Source organism: Triticum urartu, chromosome 4, assembly GCF_003073215.2.
Source record: "Triticum urartu cultivar G1812 chromosome 4, Tu2.1, whole genome shotgun sequence".
NCBI classification, from domain to species: Eukaryota; Viridiplantae; Streptophyta; class Magnoliopsida; order Poales; family Poaceae; genus Triticum; species Triticum urartu.
The window spans coordinates 463,330,054-463,353,758 of NC_053025.1; positions in this window are offsets into that span (position 1 = coordinate 463,330,054).

The following is a 23,705-nucleotide window of genomic DNA, read 5'->3' on the forward strand; positions in this document are numbered from 1 at the left end:
TGGGAACTGAAACAGCGTCGGCCGCCCTATGCAAACCCAAACCTCCCACGGGTTTCGTCCTTTCCGCCCTCAGCTTGAAACCTGGTTCCAAAGTTCCAAGTGCTTCGCTCCCAGACAAAAGAGGCGCCTATGCATGTGCAAACGTGCAGGAGTCCGCCACGAACGACTCACGCGTCAGCATTTGCCCATGATGTAACCGCTGATGCCTTCGATCGCTGCCTCTCGCTGCCAGTATATGAAAAGGACACTTCGCTAATTTTAAAAATCTCGTCGACAGTAGCTTCTTTTGGCGCAAAAAATAAAGAAAATACATCCTGGTCGGACGATCCATAATGAACAAATTTATATGTATTATATCCTTCACATCGCATATGAAGTGAGTAGCAAGTTTAAGCCTGTCAGGGCATGTACAATGAAGGCAGCACTATGTAGCTGCCCCATCTGCCATGTGAGCCCCATCTCGCTGTGGCGGTGGTGGCTAGGGTTTGCCGGCGACGGGGGAGCAGAGCTGGCTAGATGTGGACAATGAGTTTGGATGAAGACTGCCCCGCCGCATGGTCGGCTTAAAAAAGGACGACCGCCGTCGCTGACGCGTGGGTCCGTGATCATAAAATAAGCTGACCGCGTAGGCAGCGGGTAGTTGGACGGCCGTCAGGTGGAGACGCGGCGGACGCCGAGAGGACGCGCGTGGCGTCTGTTCCGCATCCGCGTCACCGTATTTAAGGCGCAAATTTAGGCCGCAAATGCGTCAGTGCGGACGCGAAGCAGACGTGATATGGGTTTGGGTCGGCGCGTTGGGCCGCCACTTTTATCCGCGCCGATGCAAACAGACGCAGGCGGACGAAATAGGTTGCCCCATTAGAGTTGGTCTAATTGATTAGCTGAATCATAAAGCTAATAACTGCATGTGCGAAACAACTATCTTCTACTCCCTTCATGCCATGATCTAAACATTTTTCTTACATTATAAAACGGAGGAAGTACATGGTAATATGTTCTCATTTATACCATAATAAAAATTATACAATACAACAAACATAAACCTAACCAACAAATCTGAAAAGGCAACAAAATGCTAGCATTTGCACAAAAAAAACACCAACCAAGTAAGAAAATTACAATTAAGACTAAAGAATCCTCTGAACTTAAAATCACGCCTGTCATTTGTCTCTGACATCAGCACAACAGCTATAAAAAATATGACGGATTACCTTCTCACCCGAACTTGAAGCGGCTCCATGTGCAACTTTGTGGACCTAAGGTGGCTCATCAAAGGCAAACCATTACCGTTCGTCAGACCGGGGCAACACTCTAGACATGCCATCGAACTTCATAAATGTCATCGACACACGACTAAGATGTGGAGGAGGAAACCATACCTGCCATCTATACACAAATCCAACATACGATCCAATATCTTCCAAATGTCGTCGATGGAGACCATAATCTGCGTCCGCTTCTGTGCTACCTCTCAAGCTCTGCGCCGGCGTTAGAGTAAACGTCGTCGCAACAGAGCCCGATGACACAAGTTCACCACAAAGATGTCTCCGCCACCACGCCGTCGTTGCTTAGACAGACTGGTATTCAAATCCACCCCCAATCATATGATTGACCGCCTCGTCAGAAAAGGATCTGAATTTTTCTAGTTTAATCGCTAATGTTGTCCCAGAGAAAGACGATAAATAATCTAAAAACCTAAACAACTATATCTAAAACAATGCACATATATGTCTCCGACGACCCACCTTACTACCAACGACCGTCAGCGGAGAGCCGTCGGAGGGCGGCTGCGGAAGGATGCACTCGCTGGCAGACAAGATCGCGATCGCCTTTCTTTTCCTTATGCGCGAAACTACCTGACACCACACCCAAGGCCAAGGGGGGCGGCTGTGTCCGTGGAAGAACGAGGCATAGAGTCAAACCCAGTGGGCTCGCTCCGTCGCTCCGTCGATCGTTCACTTGTTCCGTCGGCCTTGAAGTGACCCAAGTCCTAGTCACTTTTTTCTGAGAGAAAAGTCCTAGTCACTTCGTACGGCCACACGTATAATCTCGTAGTCGCAGGTAGGTTAGTTAACACAGGCTGCTTTCTGCCTAGCACGCTCCACGACTGCCTTCCACAGACGGCCGCAGCTTGGGCAGGCTCAACTCGGCGAGCCAAAACTGAAGCATGGTTGCACACGCCGCGCCGTTTCCGCGGTGCCCCTTGGTTTAGACACGGTGAAATCGGTGGATGCTGCGCTGCAGAATCTGGCGTGTTCCGCGATCTCGTCGATGGTGATGTGGAGATCCATGTTGAGAGAAATGAAAGTAGAGAAGTTGATGATGTGGTATGTATGCATGTTGAGATAAACAGAAGTAGTGGAGATCAATCACTTAAGTATATATGATTCCAAATGCCCGAAACTGGCGACGAACGAGGAAGAAAACCATGTAGATCTTCCCACCAATCCCTATTCGGCGCCTTAAGCAGGCAGTGATATGTATCGCTTCATGCCATAAGTATAAGGGGAGCGCTCACAACATCTAGCTAATGGGCTGGCCCAGGAGCGCGGGTTCCTTTTTTTTTTTTACACTTGGTTTCTTTTACCTGGGTCGGTTTTCTAATTCAAAAACACTGCCGCAAAATTCAAATATATGCTCATGAATTCTAAAAAACTTCACAATCAAAGAATGTTCAAGAATTTAAATGTTCAATAGTTTATGAATTCAAAAAGCGTTCACAATTTTTTAAAAAAATCACGAATTCAACAAAGTTGTGAAGTGCAAAAACATTCACAGATTTGAAAAAAAGTTCATGAGTTCAAAAATTGCTCATAAAATCAAATAAAGTTCATGAATTCAAAAAATGTTGAAAAAGTTCACAAATTCTAATAATGTCCATGAAATTAAAATAAGTTCATGAATTCAAAAAATGTGCACAAATTTGGAAAACGTTCACAAGTTCAAACAATGTTTGTGAATTCGAAATTGTATAAAAAGTTTTAAAAGTCGCGAATTTGACAAATAGTCATTAATTTAAAAAATATAGAATTAAAAAATTAGGAATAAAACTTGAAAAAGAATAAAAACATGAACATAAAACTGGAAAATGAAGAAAAACCCAAAAGAAATCATGCAGGAAAATTTAAAAATGAAAAGTAAAAGGAAAAACAAACGTGAAAATGGGAAAACTAAACAAAACACAAAACTAAACGCGCACCCATCCTGAGTCGGCCCATGTAACGCTCCAGCGAGCTCCGGTTAGCTATAAGCTGCTTCTTGTACAGGTTTTTTCCTACGTTTTTCTGATGAGATGAGACTTTTCTACTAGTTTTTGTTCGTTTTTCTCCTTTTTTTCTCCATTTTTTTTAATAAACTAGTGAACCTTTTTCTCGAATATGTGAACCTTCATCAAATTTGTGATCTTTTTTCAAATTCATGTACTCTTTTTATTTCAAATGTACGAGGGCTTGCTACGCATCGGCCGGAAAGATCCGCCCCCTTGGCAACCGTTAGATCTGACGATATCTGACCCAACCTCGTCCTCAACTATTACAACATAGGCAATGTTGCAGAACCTTTCCCTCCGAAGGATCACACTCTGTGTTCCTCACTATTGCAACAGAGGTTGTGTTGCAGAATTTTTTCGAACTTTTTGACATAGATGATGTCGCAGAAAAGGCTTTTGCAACATGAAGGATGTTGCAGATTTTTTTTGCAATAAGAGATGTTGATGCATCAACACTAGCATCATTGTCGTCATCGTTTTGCAACTTCACCGTTGTTGCAGAAATTCATGGGTGTGCAGTAGCACGGCTTGGCGGGCACATGGCTTTCACTGCGCCAGGCTGAGCCGACGGTGTTGCGACACTGGTCCTGCACTCGCTTTGCCCGCCGCCGACGGAAACCACCTGCCGGGCTCACACCGCAGTGGAAGTGGCAAGGGGGATGCGTGTCGTCCGCCAAAGATTGTAGCGTCATTGTCGCAGTCCCTCTTGGGTTCGTTGGATGAGGCTCTTCCCCGCTGAGCGGCATCGATGACAACCGCTCGTGCCCGGCCACCCTGGTCGCTCCACCATGGTCAAGGAGGCCAACGCCGACAGAGTTACCTTCTAGTCGGTCTCCAACATATCATTTGTTGTGGTTTGCTTTCTGAAACAGGTGACCAGCTGCAGGAATGGAAGTAGGCTACATATACGCTTTTGTGGCGAGCGTTCCACGAAGATAAGGATGAAGGAGAGATGTGGTGCGCGGGCCCAATCAAGATGCGTGGCACGAGTGGACGACCGGACGTAAGATAAAAGATTGGTCAGTTGAACGCAAGTTTTTCCCTTTTTCAAATCCACACACTTTTTAGAAGTTCACGAACTTTTCTAAAATACGTAAACTTTTTCAAATTCCCGAACTTTGCTCTTCAGATTGATGAACTTTTTAAAAATTTATGAACATTTTTCAAATTCAAGAAAAAAAAATCAAGTTCAAGATTATTTTACCAAAAGTCAATGGTCAACCAGTGAACGGTCAAACCTTCAACCGTCAACAAGAGGGCAACACGCTTATTGGGCCGACCCAAGGAAATGGGGCGTGTGTGCGCTAGGTTGTGAGTTGGGTGCACAAGGCGGCTAACCCGAGGTCTCGATCTCCACGCATAGGTCCATGCTGGATATACATGTGCACAAGATGGCTCGAGCCCTTCGTAATGTTCCCCATAAATGGTCCAGAACTTCAATGGTTTATTTTTTCAAAACTCGAGTTAAGACATATTGCTACCTTTTGAGCTTGTGTTAGTTTTTTCCTTGAAAAGAAAAGGATGATACAGCAAAATAGAGTAAGTATTTCCCTCAATTTTGAGAATCAAGATATCAATCCAGTAAGAGATAACGCGAAAAGCTACGGAATACCTGCACAAACAAACACCAACTTGCACCCAACGTGAAAAAGGGGTTGTCAATCCCTTCACAGTTATTTGCAAAGTGAAATCCGATATAGATGGATAAATGGTAAAGTAATATTTTTGGTATTTTTGGTTTATGGAACGGAAAGTAAAAGATTGCAAAGAAAGTAAATCAGAAACTAAAATTATAGATCGGAAACTTATATGATGGAAAATAGACCCCGGGGCCATAGGTTTCACTAGAGGCTTCTCTCAAGATGGAAATTATTATGGTGGATGAACAAATTACTGCCGAGCAATTGATAGAAAAGCGCAAAGCTATGACGATATCTAAGGCAATGATCATGAATATAGGCATCACGTCCTTGTCAAGTAGACCGAAATGATTTTGCATCTACTACTATTACTCCACAAATCGACCAACTCCTGCCTGCGTCTAGAGTATTAAGCTCATAAGAACAGAGTAACGCATTAAGTAAGATGACATGACGCAGCGGGATTAACTCAAGAAATATGATGAAAACCCCATCTTGTTATCCTCGATTGCAACAATACAATACGTGCCGGCTCCCCTTCTGTCACTAGGATCGAGCACCGCAAGATTGAACCCAAAGCTAAACACTTCTCCCATTGCAAGAAAAACCAATCTAGTTGGCCAAACCAAATCGATGGTTCGAAGAGACTTGCAAAGATATCATATCATGCATGTAAGAATCCAGGGGAGATTCAAATATATTCATAGATAAGCTGATCATAAATCCACAATTCGTCTGATCTCGGCAAACACACCGCAAAAGAGTATTACATCGAATAGATCTCCAAGAACATCGAGGAAAACATGGTATTGAGAATCAAAGAGAGAGAAAAAGCCATCTAGCTACTAGCTATGGACCCGTAGGTCTGTGGTAAACTACTCACGCTTCATCGGAGAGGCAATGCTGTTGATGTAGAAGCCCTCCGTGATCGAATCCCTCTCCGGCAGGATGCCGGAAAAGGTCCCTAGATGGGATCTCACGGGTACAGAAGGTTGCGGCGGTGGAAAAGTGGTTTCGTGGCTCCTCTGGAAGTTTACGGGGTATATGAGTATATATAGGAGGAAGATCTAGGTCAGGGGGTCACCGAGGGGCCCATAAGGTTGGGGGGTGCGCGCTACCCCCCTAGGCGCGCCCTCCACCCTTGTGGCCGCCTCTGTTGGAAATATGCCCTAGAGGCAATAATAAAATGGTTATTATTATATTTCCTTGTTCATGATAATTGTCTATTGTTCATGCTATAATTGTATTAACCAAAAATCGTAATACATGTGTGAATACATAGACCACAACATGTCCCTAGTAAGCCTCTAGTTGACTATCGTTGATCAATAGATGGTTATGGTTTTCTGACCATGGACATTGGATGTCGTTGATAACGGGATCACATCATTAGGAGAATGATGTGATGGACAAGACCCAATCCTAAGCATAGCACAAGATCGTGTAGTTAGTTTGCTAGAGCTTTTCTAATGTCAAGTATCATTTCCTTAGACCATGAGATTGTGCAACTCTCGGATACCGTAGCAGTGCTTTGGGTGTATCAAACGTCACAACGTAACTGGATGGCTATAAAGGTGCATTACATGTATCTCCTAAAGTGTCTGTTGGGTTGGCACGAATCGAGACTGGGATTTGTCACTCGTCATGACGGAGAGGTATCTCTGGGCCCACTTGGTAATGCATCATCATAATGAGCTCAATGTGACTAAGGAGTTAGCCACGGGATCATGCGTTACAGAACGAGTAAAGATACTTGCCGGTAACGAGATTGAATGAGGTATGGGGATACCGACGATCGAATCTCGGGCAAGTAACATACCGATGAACAAAGGGAATTGTATACGGGATTGATTGAATCCTCGACATCGTAGTTCATCCGATGAGATCATCATGGAACATGTGGGAGCCAACATGGGTATCCAAATCCCGCTGTTGGTTATTGGCCGGAGAGATGTCTCGGTCATGTCTGCATGGTTCCCGAACCCGTAGGGTCTACACACTTAAGGTTCAGTGACGCTAGAGTTGTAATGGGAATAGTATGTGGTTACCGAAGGTTGTTCGGAGTCCTGGATGAGATCCCGGACGTGACTAGGAACTCCGGAATGGTCCGGAGGTGAAGATTGATATATTGGACAAAGGGTATTGGAGTCCAAAATTGTTCTGGGAGTACTGGGTGACGACCAGCGTGACCGAAAGGAGTTTCGGAGGCCCCGGCAAGCGTTGGGGGGCCTTATGGGCCAAGGGAAGGGGGCACACAAGCCCACTAAGGGCATGTGCACCCCTCCCACCCCATCTCACGCAACCTGTAGAGGTGGGGGTGCCTCCCCTAGGGCAGCCGCCCCTGCCGGCTTGGGGGGCAAGTTTCCTAGGGGCGGGGGTGCCCAAACCCATCTAGGGTTTCCCCTGTGGTCGCCGGCCCTCCCCTAGGGAAACCCTAGGGCGGCTCCTCCTCCCCTTCCCCCTATATATAGTGAGGGAGAGAAAGGGCCGCCGTACCCCTTCCCTGGCGCAGCCCCTCCCTCCTCCAACACCTCCTCCTCCTCCGTAGTGCTTAGCGAAGCTCTGCCGGAGAACCACGAGCTCCACCACCACCACGCCGTCGTGCTGCCGAAGTTCTCCCTCAACTTCTCCTCTTCCCTTGCTGGATCAAGAAGGAGGAGACATCCCCGGGCTGTACGTATGTTGAACGCGGAGGGGCCGTCCGTTCGGTGCTTGATCGGATCTTCCGCGATTTGAATCGCCGCGAGTACGACTCCATCAACCGCATTTGAAAGATCGTGGATGTCGCCTAGAGGGGGGGGGGGTGAATAGGCGTTTTAAAATAATTATGGTTTAGGCTTGAACAAATGTGGAATAAACCTAGCGGTTAATTTGCCAAGCACAAAACCTAAAACAACTAGGCTCACCTATGTGCACCAACAACTTATGCTAAGAAAGATAAGCAACTATGTGATAGCAAGATATATGACAAGAAACAATATGGCTGTCACAAAGTAAAGTGCATAAGTAAAGGGCTCGGGTAAGAGATAACCGAGGCACGAGGAGACGACGATGTATCCCGAAGTTCACACCCTTGTGGATGGTAATCTCCGTTTGGAGCGGTGTGGAGGCACAATGCTCCCCAAGAAGCCACTAGGGCCACCGTAATCTCCTCACGCTCTCGCACAATGCAAGATGCCGTGATTCCACTAAGGGACCCTTGAGGGCGGTCACCGAACCCGTACAAATGGTAACCCTTGGGGGCGGTCACCGAACCCGTACACTTTGGCAACCCTTGGGGGCGGTCACCGGTACCCGTCAAATTGCTCGGGGCGATCTCCACAACCTAATTGGAGACCCCGACGCTTGCCCGGAGCTTTGCACCACAATGATTGAGCTCCGAACACCAACAACCGTCTAGGGCGCCCAAGCACCCAAGAGGAACAAGCTCAAGGGTACCAAGCACCCAAGAGTAATAAGCTTCTCAACTTGTAACTTCCACGTATCACGTGGAGAACTCAAAGCGATGCACCAAATGCAATGGCAAGGGCACACGGAGTGCCCAAGTCCTTCTCTCTCAAATCCCACCGAAACAACTAATGCTAGGGAGGAAAATGAGAGGAAGAACAAGAAAGAGAACACCAAGAACTCCAAGATCTAGATCCAAGGGGTTCCCCTCACATAGAGGAGAAAGTGATTGGTGGAAATGTGGATCTAGATCTCCTCTCTCTTTTCCCTCAAAAACTAGCAAGAATCCATGAAGGGATTGAGTGTTAGCAAGCTCGAAGAAGGTCAACAATGGGGGAAGAACACGAGCTCAAAGGATAAGGTTTATTGGGGAAGAAGACCCCCTTTTATAGGAGGGGGAAAATCCAACCGTTATGTGCTCAGCCCACACACGAGCGGTACTACCGCTCCACGAGCGGTACTACCGCTCAGGCAGATGAAACAGGGAAAAGGAGCAACAAAATATGAACCTTGGGGCGGTAGTACCGCAGGAGACAGCGGTACTACCGCTGGGTTAAGCGGTACTACCGCTCCCTTCGGCGGTACTGCCGCGCAGAACGAAGGGGAAAGGGAAATAGGGAACCGGGCGGTACTACCGCGGAGGAAGGGCGGTACTGCCGCTAAGGAGCGGTACTGCCGCACTACTGCCGCAGCGAGGTATCGCACAATCCGACACAAAAAAAGACCCCTCGAATCGACGCGGTAGGGACATGGTAAGCCAGCGGTAGTACTGCTGCGGAGTCACCACTGGTACTACCGCTGCGGAGCGGTACTGCCGCTTGTGACTCCTCAGCGGTACTACCGCTGGGTACCATGGTACTACCGCTGGGACCCTGACAAAAACCACACTCAAGAAAACCAGAACTGCCATAACTTCTGCATATGAGCTCCGAATTGAGCAAACTCAAGCTTGTTGGAAACAAGACGACGAGTAGCATCAAAACAACGACTGGTTATAGTAAGAAGAGGCAAGGGAGGTATGCCTAACAAAAAGAGGAGTGAAACCTCCAACCGAGAAGAACCGGCAAAACCTCCAACATCGAAAACATCATAGAAGATGCAAGCGAACTCCGTTTTCGATGAACCCAAGCTTGTCAACAAGACGACCATAAGCTCTAAGACTCACAAAGAGAACCAAACAAGAACCAAGAAAGATGATGCAAGGATGCAATGGTTTGAGCTCTCTACTAACGATACGATCAAGCTACCAACTTGAGAGCCCCCCTTGATAGTACGGCAAACGATCCTATAACCCGGTCTCCAAACTACCACCATGAGACCGGTAAAATAGAAAACCTATCAAGAGCAAACCTTTGCCTTGCACATGGTCCACTTGAGCTAGATGATGACGATCTTGACTCCCTCAAGTTGGACCACCTTACTTGATTGCGTTGGCACGATAAAGACTAGATGATTGCTCCCCCATAGTACACTATGGGTGAGCCACTCTTCGGCACATCTTCACAAGTCCATTGTCACCACAATGGCCGGCAAGCTTCAAGCACTTGATCTCTTCGCGATGATCCACTTGAACTTGCACACGGCAATCTTGATGACGATCACCACTTGATGTCATCCTCTCCATGGGTTGAGTGATATCTTCCTCTTGACACAAGCCCATGAACACGTACCTAACCCCACGTAGAACTCTCACATAGACCATGGGTTAGTACACAAAGCACAATGGACAATGCTTACCACACCATGGGATCACTTGATCCCTCTCGGTATATCTTCTACGCTTTGTGAGTTGATCAACTTGATTCACTCTTTACTTAGTCTTGATCAACCTTGAATCTTTCCAACTCTCTTCGTTTGGATGATGTCTTGAAGGTAAACATGAATGATCACACAATCTTCTTCTTCAAGACATGCTTGCAATAAGCTCAACTCTCAAATGACTAATCTTTGGATAATTCCTTGAATAGCACCTTGGTCGACACAAACTCTCCTTGAAACCAACACATGTACTCCAAGAAAAGCCTATGGACAAAACCTTCAAATATAACTCAAGGCAACCATTAGTCCATAGAGATTGTCATCAATTACCAAAACCAAACATGGGGGCACCGCATGTTCTTTCAGCGTTCTTGTAACGCTTCTGCTTAGCGATCTTCAAGGGTATGAAGATGCACTCCCTCTCTCTCGTTGCTAGCATCTCCTAGATTGATCTTGGTGACACGTAGGAAAATTTTGAATTATTACTACATTCCCCCACAATGGCATCATGAGCTAGGTCTATGCGTAGATTCTATGCACGAGTAGAACACAAAGTAGTTGTGGGCGATGATTTGGTCAATTTTCTTACCGTTACTAGTCTTATCTTGATTCGGCGGCATTGTGTGATGAAGCGGCCCAGACCGACCTTACACGTACTCTTACATGAGACTGGTTCCACCGACAGACATGCACTTGATGCATAAGGTGGCTAGCAGGTGTCTGTCTCTCCCACTTTAGTTGGATCGGATTTGATGAAGAGGATCCTTATGAAGGGTAAATAGCAATTGGCATATCACCGTTGTGGCTTTCGCGTAGGCAAGAAACGTTCTTGCTAGAAGCCTATAGCAGGCACATAAAACATGCAACAACAATTAGAGGACATCTAACTTGTTTTTGCAGGGTATGTTATGTGATGTGATATGGCCAAAAGGATGTGATGAATTATATATATGTGATGTATGAGATTGATCATGTTCTTGTAATAGGAATCACGACTTGCATGTCGATGAGTATGACAACAGGTAGGAGCCATAGGAGTTGTCTTAATTTATTGTATGACCTGCATGTCAATGAAAAATGCCATGTAATTACTTTACTTTATTGCTAACCGTTAGCCATAGTAGCAGCAGTAATAGTTGGCAAGACAACTTCATGAAGACACGATGATGAAGATCATGATGATGGAGATCATGGTCTCATGCCGGTGACGAAGGTGATCATGCCGTGCCTCGAAGATGGAGATCAAAGGCGCAAGATGATATTGGCCATATCATGTCACTTTATGATTTTCATGTGATGTTTGTCATGTATACATATTATTTGCTTAGAATGACGGTAGCATAAATAATACGATCCCTCACTAAAATTTCAAGAAATGTGTTCCCCCTAACTGTGCACCGTTGCAAAGGTTCGTTGTTTCGAAGCACCATGTGATGATCGCATACAACGGGTGTAAGCCAGATTTACACATGTGAAACACTTAGGTTGACTTGATGAGCCTAGCATGTACAAACATGGCCTCAGAACACAAGAGACCGGAAGGTCGAACATGAGTCGTATAGTAGATACGATCAACATGGAGATGTTCACCGTTGATGACTAGTCCTTCTCACGTGATGATCGTACATGGCCTAGTCGATTCGGATCATGTATCACTTAGATGACTAGAGGGATGTCTATCTGAGTGGGAGTTCATTAAATAATTTGATTAGATGAACTTAATTATCGTGAACATAGTCTAAATTGTCTTTGCAAAATTATGTTGTGGATTAATAGCTCGCGCTTTAGCTCCTTGTTTTAATACACTCATAGAGAAAGACTAAGTTGAAAGATATTGTAAGCAATTGTGCGGACTAGGGCCGTAGTCTGAGGATTGTCCTCACTGCTACTCATAAGGCTTCAGTCCTTGATGCACCTCTCGGTGTGCCAACCCCTCTGGCGTCGTCTGTGGATGTTGTGAACATCTGGCAGACACGTTCTGATGACTACCTGATAGTTTAGTGCGCCATGCTTTACGGCTTAGAGTTGGGGCTCCAAAAGCATTTTGGACGCCATGGAACATATGAGATGTTCCAAGAGATGAAATTGGTATTTTAGGCTCATGTCCGTGTTGAGAGGTTTGAGACCTCTGACAAGATCTTTGCCTATAAGATGGAGAATAGCTCAACCAGCAAGCATGTGCTCAGAATGTCTGGGTACTTCAATCACTTGAATCAAGTGGGAGTTAATCTTCCAGATAAGAGAGTGATTGACAAAAGTTCTCCAGTCACTATCACCAAGCTGCTAGAGTTTCATGATGAACTATAACATGCAAGGGAAGATGATCCCGGAGCTGTTCGTCATGCTTAAGGCCGTAAAGGTAGAAATCAAGAAGGAGCATCAAGTGTTGATGGTTAACAAGACCACTGATTTCAAAGAAGGGAAAGGGCAAGAAGGGAAACTTCATGAATGGCAAGCCAGTTGCCGCTCCAGTGAAGAAACCCAAGAACCCAAACCCGAGACGAAGTGTTCTATTAGGGGAACGGTCACTGGTAGCGGAACTGCCTCAAATACATGGTGGATAAGAAGGCTGGCAACTTCAACAAAAGTATATTTGATATATGTGTTATTAATGTGTACCTTACTAGTACTCCTAGTAGCACATGGGTATTAGATACCGGTTCAGTTGCTAATATTGGTAACTCGAAACAAAAGCTACGGAATAAATGGAGACTAGCTAAGGGCGAGGTGACGATGTGTGTTGGGAGTCTTTCCAAGGATGATATGACCACCATCGCATGCTCCCTCTACCTTTGGGATTAGTGTTGAACCTAGATAAATGTTGTTTGTATTGGTGTCTGCGTTGAGCATGAATGATTAGGTCATGTTTATTGCAATACGGTTATTCATTTAAGTCAGAGAATAATGGTTATTCTGTTTACATGAATAATACCTTATATGGTCATGCACCCAATGTGAATGGTTTATTGAATCTCGGTCGTAGTGATACACATGGTCATAATTTTTGATTTCTCCATGCTATATTATCTTCTATTTTGGACATTATTGGGTTTATTATTCACTTTTATATATTATGTTTGGGACTAACCTATTAACCGGAGGCCCAGCCCAGAGTTGCTGTTTTTTGCCTATTTCAGAGTTTCGCAGAAAAAGAATATCAAATGGAGTCCAAACGGAATGAAACCTTCGGGAACGTGATTTTCGTAACGAACATGATCGAGGAGACTTGGACCCTACGTCAAGCAACCAACAGGGAAGCCATGAAGTAGGGGGGCGCGCCTACCCCCCAGGCGCGCCCTCCACCCTCGTGGGCCCCCTGTTGCTCCATCGATGTACTCCTTCCTCCTATATATACCTACGTACCCCCAAACGATCAGAAACGGAGCCAAAACCCTAATTCCACCGCCGTAACTTTCTGTATCCACGAGATCCCATCTTGGGGCCTATTCCGGAGCTCCGCCAGAGGGGGCATCGATCACGGAGGGCTTCTACATCAACACCATAGCCTCTCCGATGATCTGTGAGTAGTTTACCTCAGACCTTCGGGTCCATAGTTATTAGCTAGATGGCTTCTTCTCTCTTTTTGGATCTCAATACAAAGTTCTCCCCCTCTCTCGTGGAGATCTATTCGATGTAATCTTCTTTTACGGTGTGTTTATTGAGACCGATGAATTGTGGGTTTATGATCAAGTTTATCTATGAACAATATTTGAATCTTCTCTGAATTCTTTTATGTATGATTGGTTATCTTTGCAAGTCTCTTCGAATTATCAGTTTGGTTTGGCATACTAGATTGATCTTTCTTGCAATGGGAGAAGTGCTTAGCTTTGGGTTCAATCTTGCGGTGTCCTTTCCCAGTGACAGTAGGGGCAGCAAGGCACGTATTGTATTGTTGCCATCGAGGATAACAAGATGGGGTTTTCATCATATTGCATGAGTTCATCCCTCTACATCATGTCATCTTGCTTAAAGCGTTACTCTGTTCTCTTGAACTTAATACTCTAGATGCATGCTGGATAGCGGTCGATGTGTGGAGTAATAGTAGTAGATGCAGGCAGGAGTCGGTCTACTTGTCTCGGACGTGATGCCTATATACATGATCATACCTAGATATTCTCATAACTATGCTCAATTCTGTCAATTGCTCAACAGTAATTTGTTCACCCACCGTAAAATACTTATGCTCTTGGGAGAAGCCACTAGTGAAACCTATGGCCCCCGGGTCTATCTTCCATCATATTAATCTTCCAACACTTAGTTATTTTCATTACCTTTTATTTTACTTTGCATCTTTATCATAAAAATACCAAAAATATTATCTTATCATATCTATCAGATCTCACTCTCGTAAGTGACCGTGTAGGGATTGACAACCCCTTATTGCGTTGGTTGCGAGGATTTATTTGTTCTGCGTAGGTGCAAGGGACTTGCGTGTAGCCTCCTACTGGATTGATACCTTGGTTCTCAAAAACTGAGGGAAATACTTACGCTACTTTGCTGCATGACCCTTTCCTCTTCAAGGGAAAACCAACGCAGTGCTCAAGAGGTAGCAAGAAGGATTTCTGGCACCGTTGCCGGGGAGGTCTACGCAAAAGTCAACATACCAAGTACCCATCACAAACCCTTATCTCCCGCATTACATTATTTACCATTTGCCTCTCGTTTTCCTCTCCCCCACTTCACCCTTGCCGTTTTATTCGCCCTCTCTCTCTATCCTCCCTCTCTTTCTCTATTTGCCTCTTTTTTGCCCGTTCCTCGTTTGCTCGTGTGTTGGATTGCTTGCTTGTCACGATGGCTCAAGATAACACTAAATTGTGTGACTTTACCAATACCAACAACAATGATTTTATTAGCACTCCGATTGATCCTCTTACCAATGCTGAATCTTGTGAAATTAATGCTGCCTTGCTGAATCTTGTCATGAAAGATCTGTTTTCCGGCCTTCCTAGTGAAGATGTCGCTACCCATCTGAATAGCTTCGTTGATTTGTGTGATATGCAAAAGAAGAAAGATGTGGACAATGATATTGTTAAATTTAAGCTATTTCCTTTTCGCTTAGAGATCGTGCTAAATCTTGGTTTTCGTCTTTGCCTAAAAATAGTATTGATTCTTGGAATAAGTACAAAGATGCTTTTATCTCTAAGTATTTTCCTCCCGCTAAGATCATCTCTCTTAGAAACGATATTATGAATTTTAAGCAACTTGATCATGAGCATGTTGCACAAGCTTGGGAGAGGATGAAATTAATGATACGTAATTGCCCTACACATGGTTTGAATTTATGGATGATTATACAAAAAATTTATGCCGGATTGAATTTTTCTTCTAGAAATCTTTTAGATTCGGCCGCGGGAGGCACTTTTATGGAAATCACTTTAGGAGAAGCTACTAAACTCCTAGATAATATTATGGTTAATTATTCTCAATGGCACACTGAAAGATCTACTAATAAAAATGTGCATGCGATAGAAGAAATTAATGTTTTGAGCAGAAAGATGGATGAACTTATGAAATTATTTGCTACTAGGAGTGTTTCTTCTGATCCTAATGATATGCCTTTGTCTACTTTGATTGAGAATAATAACGAATCTATGGATGTGAATTTTGTTGGTAGGAATAATTTTGGTAACAACGCATATAGAGGAAACTTTAACCCTAGACCGTATCCTAGTAATTCCTCTAATAATTATGGTAATTCCTACAACAATTCTTATGGAAATTATAATAAGATGCCCTCTGATTTTGAATCTAATATTAAAGAATTTATTACTTCGAAAAAGAATTTCAATGCTTCGATTGAAGAAAAATTGCTTAAGATTGATGAGTTGGCTACGAACGTTGATAGAATTTCTCTTGATGTTGATTCTTTAAAACTTAGATCTATTCCTCCTAAGCATGATATCAATGAGTCTCTCAAAGCCATGAGAATTTCCATTGATGAGTGCAAAGAAAGAATCGCTAGGATGCGTGCTAAGAAAGATTCCTTTATAGGAGCGTGTTCTTCTAGTTTCCATGATAATAAAGATGAAGATCTAAAAGTTATTGATGTGTCCCCTATTAAATCTTTGTTTTTCAATATGAATCTTGATAATGATGGGACTGAATATGATCCACCTTTACCTAGAAGGCATTCCAAAAATTCGGAGTTTTTAGATCTTGATGCTAAATTTGATAAAAGTGGGATTGAAGAGATCAAAACTCTAGATGTTAATGAACCTACTATTTTGGATTTCAAGGAATTTAATTATGATAGATTCTCTTTGATAGATTTTATTTCCTTGTTGCAATCCGTGCTAAATTCTCCCCATGCTTATAGTCAAAATAAAGCTTTTACCAAACATATCGTTGATGCTTTGATGCAATCTTATGAAGAAAAACTTGAGTTGGAAGTTTATATCCCTAGAAAACTTTATGATGAGTGGGGACCAACTATTAAAATTAAAATTAAAGATCATGAATGCTATGCTTTGTGTGATTTGGGTGCTAGTGTTTCCACGATTCCAAAGACTTTGTGTGATTTGTTAGGTTTCCGTGATTTTGATGATTGCTCTTTAAACTTGCACCTTGCGGATTCCACTATTAAGAAACCTATGGGAAGAATTAATGATGTTCTTATTGTTGCAAATAGGAACTATGTGCCCGTAGATTTTATTGTTCTTGACATAGATTGCAATCCTTCATGTCCTATTATCCTTGGTAGACCTTTCGTTAGAACGATTGGTGCAATTATTGATATGAAGGAAGGAAATATTAGATTCCAATTTCCGTTAAGGAAAGGCATGGAACACTTTCCTAGAAAGAAAATTAAACTACCTTATGAATCTATTATGAGAGCCACTTATGGATTACCTATCAAAGATGGCAATACCTAGATCTATCCTTCCTTTTTATGCCTAGCTAGGGGCGTTAAATGATAGCGCTTGTTGGGAGGCAACCCAATTTTATTTTTATTCCTTGCTTTTTGCTCCTGTTTAGTAATAAATAATTTATCTTGACTCTGTTTTGTTTGTGTTTTTTGTGTTTAATTAGTGTTTGTGCCAAGTAAAACCGTTGGGAAGACTTGGGGAAAGTCTTGTTAATCTTGCTGTAAAAAACAGAAACTTTAGAGCTCACGAGAACTGCTTCCATTTTTATTTGGAAAGTGCTATTTAGTTAATTCTTTTTGAAGATGATTAATAGATAATTTCCTCACGTCCAGAAATTTATTTTAGAATTTTTGGGGTTTCAGATCTTGCGCTAGCTACAGATTACTACAGACTGTTCTGTTTTTGACAGATTCTGTTTTTCGTGTGTTGTTTGCTTATTTTGACGAGTCTATGGCTAATAAAATAGTTTATAAACCATAGAGAAGTTGTAATACATTAGGTTTAACACCAATATAAATAAAGAATGAGTTCATTACAGTACCTTGAAGTGGTCATTTGTTTTCTTTCGCTAACGGAGCTCACGAGATTTTCTACTTTAAGTTTTGTGTTGTGAAGTTTTCAAGTTTTGGGTAAGGATTTGATGGATTATGGAACAAGGAGTGGCAAGATCCTAAGCTTGGGGATGACCATGGAAACCCCAAGATAATCTAAGGACACCAAAAAGCCAAAGCTCGGGGATGCCCCGGAAGGCATCCCCTCTTTCGTCTACTTGCATCGGTAACTTTACTTGGAACTATATTTTTATTCACCACATGATATGTGTTTTGCTTGGAGCGTCTTGTATGATTTGAGTCTTTGCTTTTTAGTTTACCACAATCATCTTTTCTGTACACACCTTTTGAGAGAGACATACATGATTCGGAAATTATTAGAATACTCTATGTGCTTCACCTATATCTTTTGAGTTATATAGTTTTGCTCTAGTACTTCACTTATATCTTTTAGAGCACGGTGGTGGATTTGTTTTATAGAAACTATTGATCTCTCATGCTTCACTTATATTATTTTGAGAGTCTTAAATAGCATGGTAATTTTCTTAAATAACCATAATATGCTAGGTATTCAAGATTAGTAAAAACTTTCTTATGAGTGTTTTGAATACTAAGAGAAGTTTGATGCTTGATGATTGTTTTGAGATATGGAGGTAGTAATATTAAAGTTGCACTAGTTGAATAGTTGTGAATTTGAGACATACTTGTGTTGAAGTTTGCAAGTCCCGTAGCATGCACGTATGGTAAACGTTATGTAACAAATTTGAAACATGAGGTGTTCTTTGATTGTCCTCCTTATGAGTGGCGGTCGGGGACGAGCGATGGTCTTTTCCTACCAATCTATCCCCCTAGGAGCATGCACGTAGTGCTTGGTTTTTGATGACTTGTAGATTTTTGCAATAAGTATGTGAGTTCTTTATGACTAATGTTGAGTCCATGGATTATACACACTCTCACCTTTCCATCATTGCTAGCCTCTTCGGTACCCTGCATTGCCCTTTCGCACATTGAGAGTTGGTGCAAACTTCGCCGGTGCATCCAAACCCCGTGATATGATACACTCTTTCACACATAAACCTCCTTATATCTTCCTCAAATCAGCCACCATACCTACCTATTATGGCATTTCCATAGCCATTCCGAGATATATTGCCATGCAACTTTCCACCGTCCCGTCTATCATGACACATTCATCATTGTCATATTGTTTAGCATGATCATGTAGTTGACATAGTATTTGTGGCAAAGCCACCATTCATAATTCTTTCATACATGTCACTCTTGGTTCATTGCATATCCCGGTACACCACCGGAGGCATTCATATAGAGTCATACCTTGTTCTAGTATCGAGTTGTAATCATTGAGTTGTAAATAAATAGAAGTGTGATGATTATCATTTAATAGAGAATTGTCCCAATTAAAAAAAAGAGAAAGGACAAAAAAAGAGAAGGCCCCCAAAAAAAGAGAAATGAAAAGGGACAATGCTACTATCCTTTTTTCCACACTTGTGCTTGAAAGTAGCACCATGATCTTCATGATGGAGAGTCTCTTGTTTTGTCACTTTCATATACTAGTGGGAATTTTTCATTATAGAACTTGGCTTGTATATTCCAACAATGGGCCTCCTCAAGTGCCCTAGGTCTTCATGAGCAAGCAAGTTGGATGCACACCCACTAGTTTCTTTTGTTGAGCTTTCATACATTTATAGCTCTATTGCATCCGTTGCATGGCAATCCCTACTCCTTGCATTAACATCAATCGATGGGCATCTCCATAGCTCATTGATTAGCCTCGTTGATGTGAGACTTTCTCCTTTTTTGTCTTCTCCACATAACCCCCATCATTATACTCTATTCCACCCATAGTGCTATATACATGGCTCACGCTCATGTATTGCATGAAGGTTTATAAAGTTTAAGATGACTAAAGTATGAAACAATTGCTTGGCTTCTCATCGGGGTTGTGCATGATGAGAGCATTCTTGTGTGATGAAAATGGAGCATGAGTAAACTATATGATTTTGCAGGGATGAACTTTCTTTGGCCATGTTATTTTTAGAAGACATAATTGCTTAGTTAGTATGCTTGAAGTATTATTATTTCTATGTCAATATTAAACTTTTATCTTGAATCTTTGGATCTGAATATTCATGCCACAATTAAGAAGAATTACATTGAAATTATGCCGAGTAGCATTCCACATAAAAAATTCTATTTTTACCATTTACCTACTTGAGGAAGAGCAGGAATTAAGCTTGGGGATGCTTGATACGTCTCCAACGTATCTATAATTTTTGATTGCTCCATGCTATATTATCTTCTGTTTTGGACATTATTGGGCTTTATTATTCACTTTTATATTATTTTTGGGACTAACCTATTAACCGTAGGCCCAACCCAGAATTGCTGTTTTTTTGCCTATTTCAGAGTTTCGCAGAAAAAGAATATCAAACGGAGTCCAAACGGAATGAAACCTTCGGGAACATGATTTTCGGAATGAACATGATCCAGGAGACTTGGACCCTATGTCAAGCAACCAACAGGGAAGCCACGAGGTAGTGGGGCGCGCCCTCCACCCTTGTGGGCCCCTGTTGCTCCACCGACGTACTCCTTCCTCCTATATATACCTACGTACCCCCAAACGATCAGAAACGGAGCCAAAACCCTAATTCCACCGCCATAACTTTCTGTATCCACGAGATCCCATCTTGGGGCCTGTTCCGGAGCTCCGCCGGAGGGGGCATCGATCACGGAGGGCTTCTACATCAACACCATAGCCTCTCCGATGATGTGTGAGTAGTTTAGCTCAGACCTTCGGGTCCATAGTTATTAGCTAGATGGCTTCTTCTCTCTTTTTGGATCTCAATACAAAGGTCTCCCCCTCTCTCGTGGAGATCTATTCTATGTAATCTTCTTTTGCGGTGTGTTTGTTGAGACCGATGAATTGTGGGTTTATGATCAAGTTTATCTATGAACAATATTTGAATCTTCTCTGAATTCTTTTATGTATGGTTATCTTTGCAAGTCTCTTCGAATTATCAGTTTGGTTTGGCCTACTAGATTGATCTTTCTTGCAATGGGAGAAGTGCTTAGCTTTGGGTTCAATCTTGTGGTGTCCTTTCCCAGTGATAGTAGGGGCAGCAAGGCACGTATTGTATTGTTGCCATCGAGGATAACAAGATGGGGTTTTCATCATATTGCATGAGTTTATCCCTCTACATCATGTCATCTTGCTTAAAGCGTTACTCTGTTCTCTTGAACTTAATACTCTAGATGCATGCTGGATAGCGGTCGGTGTGTGGAGTAATAGTAGTAGATGCAGGCAGGAGTCGGTCTACTTGTCTCGGACGTGATGCCTATATACATGATCATACCTAGATATTCTCATAACTATGCTCAATTCTGTTAATTGCTCAACAGTAATTTGTTCATCCACCGGAAAATAATTATGCTCTTGAGAGAAGCCACTAGTGAAACCTATGGCCCCCCGGGTCTATCTTCCATCATATTAATCTTCCAACACTTAGTTATTTTCATTGCCTTTTATTTTACTTTGCATCTTTATCATAAAAATACCAAAAATATTATCTTATCATATCTATCAGATCTCACTCTCGTAAGTGACCGTGTAGGGATTGACAACCCCTTATCGCGTTGGTTGTGAGGATTTATTTGTTTTGTGTAGGTGCGAGGGACTCGTGCGTTGCATCCTACTGGATTGATACCTTGGTTCTCAAAAACTGAGGGAAATACTTACGCTACTTTGCTGCATCACCCTTTCCTCTTCAAGGGAAAACCAATGTAGTGCTTAAGAGGTAGCAACTGCCGCTTAGGTCATATTGGTGTAAAGCTTTTGAAGAATGTCCATACTAATGGACTTTTGGAGTCACTTGATTTTGAATCACTAGACACATGTGAACCATGCCTCATAGGCAAGATGACTAAAACCTCGCTTTCTGGAACAATGGAACGGGTAAGTGACTTGTTGGAAATCACACATGCTGATGTGTGCGGTCCGATGAGTGTTGACGCATGCGGTGGATATCATTATTTTCTGACCTTCACCGATGAATTGAGTAGATATGGGTATATTTACTTAATGAAGCATAAGTCTGAAACGTTTGAAATGTTCAAGCAATTTCAGAGCGAAGTTGAGAATCATCATAACAAAAAGATCAAGTTCCTACGATCTGATCAAGGGGAGAGTATCTGAGTTATGAGTTTGGCAATCATTGAAGACAAGGTGGAATCGTTTCACAGTTGACGCCACCTGGAACACCATAGCGTAATGGTGTGTCCAAATGTCGTAATCACACCCTATTAGATATGGTGCGATCTATGATGTCTCTTATCGATCTACCGCTATCATTTTGGGGTTATGCATTAGAGACAATTACATTCACTTTAAATAGGGACCATCTAAGTCCATGGAGATGACACCGTATGAACCATAGTTTGGCAAGAAACCTAAGTTGTTGTTTCTTAAGGTTTGGGGCTACGATGCTTATGTCGATAGGCTTCGGCCAGAAAATCTTGAACCCAAAGTGGAAAATTGTGTCTTCATAGAATACCCAAACAAGACGATTGGGTATACCTTCTATCTTAGATCTGAGGGAAAAGTGTTTTTCGCTAGGAACAAGTCCTTTCTCGGGAAAGAGTTTCTCTCGAAAGAATTGAGTGGGAGGAAGATATAACTTGATGAGGTTGTTGAACCTTCACTTCAACAAGAGAGTAGTGCATCATAGAAAGATGTTTCTATGGCACTTACGCCAGTTGAAGAGAAAGCTAATGATGATTATCATGAAGCTTCAGATCAAATTACTATCAAACCTCGTAGTTGACAAGGGTGTGTACAACTTCTGAGTGGTAACCCTGTCTTAAAGGTCATGTTGTTGGACAAAGATGAACCTATGAGCTATGAAGAAGCGATGGTGGGCCCGGATTCCAACAAATGGTTGGAAGCCATGAAATCTGAGATAGGATCCATGTATGAGAACAAAGTATGGACTTTGGTGGACTTGCCCAATGATCGGCAAGCCATTGAGAATAAATGGATCTTTAAGAAGAAGACATACACTGATGGTATTGTCACCATTTATGGAGCTCGACTTGTCTGAAAGAAGTTTCTGACAAGTTCAAGGAGTTGACTATGATGAGACTTTCTAAATCATAGCGATGCTAAAGTCTGTTAGAATTATGTTAGCAATTGCTGCATTTTCATTTACGAAATCTGGCAGATGGATGTCAAAACAAAGTTTCCTTGACTGTTTCCGTGAGGAAAGGCTGTATGTGATACAAACAGAAGGTTTTGTCGATCCTAAGGATTTTAAAAGGTATGCAAACTCCAGCGATCCTTCTAAGGACTAGAGCAAGCATCTCGGAGTTGAAACATACGCTTTGATGAGGTGATCAAAGCATTTGTGTTTATACAAAGTTCGCAAGAAACTTGTATTTGCAAGAAAGTGAGTGGGAGCACTAGAACATTTTGATAAGTATATGTGGATGACATATTGTTGATCGGAAATGATGTAGAATTTCTGGAAAGCATAAAGGGTTGTTTGAATGGAGTTTTTCAAAGGAAGACCTGTGTAAAACTGCTTACATGTTGGGTATCAAGATCTATAGAGATAGATCAAGACGTGTGATAAGACTTTCACAGAGCACATACCTTGACATGATCTTGAAGGAGTTCAAGATGGATCAGTCAAAGAAGGAGTTCTTGCCTGAGTTGTAAGGTGTGAAGTTAAGACTTGAAGCTCGACCACGACAGAAGAAAGAGAAAGGATGAAAGTCATCCCCTATGCCTTAGCCATAGGCTCTATATGGTATGCCATGATGTGTACCGCGATGTGCCTTGCCACGTGTCTGGCAAGGGGGTATAAGAGTGATCCAGGAGTGGATCATTGGACAGTGGTCAAAAAATCGTCCTTAGGAATAAGGAAATGTTTCTCGATTATGGAGGTGATGAAGAGTTCGGCATAAAGGGTTACGTCGATGCAAGCTTTAACACATATCCGGATGACTCTGAGTAGCAAACCGGATACGTATAGTGGAGCAACCATTTGGAATAGCTCCAAGTGGAGCATAGTAGCAACATCTACAATATGAAATAAAGATTTGCGAAGAACACACGGATCTGAATGTTGCAGACCCGTTGACTGAAACCTCTCTCGCA